The sequence below is a fragment of the Myotis brandtii genome, unplaced genomic scaffold (assembly GCF_000412655.1).
Source record: "Myotis brandtii unplaced genomic scaffold, ASM41265v1 scaffold179, whole genome shotgun sequence".
Classification (NCBI taxonomy): domain Eukaryota; kingdom Metazoa; phylum Chordata; class Mammalia; order Chiroptera; family Vespertilionidae; genus Myotis; species Myotis brandtii.
The window spans coordinates 6,613,528-6,615,698 of record NW_005356635.1 but is presented as its reverse complement, the minus strand read 5'-3'; the positions used below and the strand labels follow the sequence as shown (position 1 = coordinate 6,615,698).

Sequence of the window (2,171 nt, the reverse complement as noted above, 5' to 3'; positions counted from 1 at the left end):
CAAGGTGGAGGCGTTCGCCGTGGCCGGACAGGAGCTGTGCCAGCCGAGGTGCGCCTTCTCCACGCTGGGCCGGGTGCTGCGCCTGGTCTACAGCGAGGCGGGTGAGTAACGATGGGGCCGGGGGCGCCTTGGGGCCTCCGTCAGCGGACGGAGCGTCCGGAGGCAGGCCTGGGAGGGAAAGGGTCTTCGTGCTTCCGGGAACTTGCCGGAAGGTCTCGGGTAGTGGGGTGGGTGATGACTGAAAATGCGCTGAGCTGTGCTGTTGTCCTGGCAACGACTGGTGAGAGCCTGCTTTTAGAGGGCGGGGGATGCTGTCTGCTCCTCCTCATCTTATGCCCTAGTCCAGTGGTCGGCAAACTCATTAGTCAACAGAGCCAAATATCAACAGTACAACGATTGAAATTTCTTTTGAGAGCCAAATTTTTTAAATTTAAACTATATAGGTAAGTACATTGTTATTAACTTAATTAGGGAACTCCTAAGCTGGCCTTTACTAAAAATGTCCTCACTCTGATTGAGGTACGTTCGCTGAGGTCGACCCCTTCCAACTCTCCCATCTTGTATACTTGTTTCGTCTATCTCCTTTCGTTCCTCCTCTCTATATGTCCAAACCATCTCAACATACCTTTCTCAATCCTCGACACTACATCTTCTTTCACTCCACAACGTTCCCTAAAATTAACTTAATAAACTTTACTTTTGTCACCCGCGCGCGATTTACGGACGCTTCTGGCACTAACCACTGCACAATGAGACTGCTGACTGACTGGCTCACTCAACTCCTGCATGAATTGGGTGCGCCTCCCCCTCACTGTGTATCCCATCACCCAACCGACCGACACCCCTCCCCACTTCTTCTAACTCCACTTCAAAATAGACTCGCCCAGGCCGAAAACCGACTTCTGCGCATGGGCCACGAAGTTTCAATCGCACTGTACGTGTGCGCCCGCAAGTGGTATTTGTGGAAGAGCCACACTCAAGGGTCCAAAGAGCTGCATGTGGCTCTCGAGCCGCAGTTTGCCGACCACTGACCTAGTCATATGCCCTAGTCAGTAAAGCCTGTGGTTGGGTAACTGGGTTCCACTCCCTGTAAGAAACCTAGATACTTTAAAAAATAACAAAACAAACACATACATTTCAAACACAGACAAAAGTAGGGAGAATAGTAACCTGAGACCCCAGGTACACCCAGCTTCAACAATTAGGCCAACTCATGGCAAGCCCTGTTACACCTATACCTATATCCACTGTCGATTTTTGAAAGCTCACATTGTATGATGATTTTAAAATCTATATACGTGGAACTCCCCTGCCGGAAGCCGGTCCATCCTTGCTGCTTGACACAGTCGCTGCAGGGAAGAAACATCTGCACAGCATATGTTTCAAGGGACCTGGTGTATATGGCATACTGTTCTTAATAGGTTTGCGCCCCTACTTAGCGCTATGTGTTTTAACCAAGGTCACCTCTCTGAGAAAGGTTGTTTCCCCAGGTGGGGATTTTTCCCTGGAGTTAGGGATTAACAGGACTAAGGAAGGGAATAAATCAGTAAAACCCCTTAACTAAGTGCCAGGCGGGTAGTTAATCACTTTAACTACGAACAATCATGCTTAAGCTACATAATCTTTACTTAGGATAATCTCCTTCAGTTACTTCCTTGTAGCTTAACAGAACAATAGAGTAGTGACCTTGGAATGGAGATAACAAATGCCCTAACCTTTGGAATAGAATGGATAGGATTAAAATCAACTGGTATAAATACAGATATAACAGGAGAATAAAGACAGAACCTGGCTAGGCTGCTGATCAACTGAACACTGTCTCTGTGTCATTTCTTCTTCGCCGACTCCGTCCACACCTTTGGGAACCCTTGGACCTGCTGGGGTTGGACCCCAACACTCCCCTCTTAGAACGCCCATCCATCCCCACACTCCTACCCTGTCCCCAACCCCACCCCTGCCTCCAAACAGCTTAGCAGCATCCACTATTATTTTTCCACCAGAAAATTGAAGTGTACCAAGGAGGCACTGTGTGTGTGTGTATATCCTTATTTTAGAAAACTCCAATCTACATTAATAAAAGAGAAACATGGTAATTAGCATATGACTGCTACCCTTCCCATTGGCTAATCAGCATATCCTTTTGCAAATTAACTGTCAGCCAAGATGGCGGC

The 2,171-nt window shown here is 47.9% G+C and overlaps 1 protein-coding gene across 3 annotated transcripts in view; it reads left to right on the top strand.

Annotated features, from left to right (window-relative positions):
* The first annotated feature begins 18 nt into the window (after positions 1 to 18).
* HPS3 (Hermansky-Pudlak syndrome 3) overlaps positions 19 to 2,171 on the top strand; it is a 73,148-nt gene continuing 70,995 nt past the window's right edge. For all 3 annotated transcript variants that reach the window (XM_014537454.1, XM_014537455.1, XM_014537456.1), the window contains exon 1: positions 19 to 101. The gene's annotated coding sequence lies outside the window, so the exon portion shown is untranslated. The remainder of the gene's footprint in view (positions 102 to 2,171) is intronic.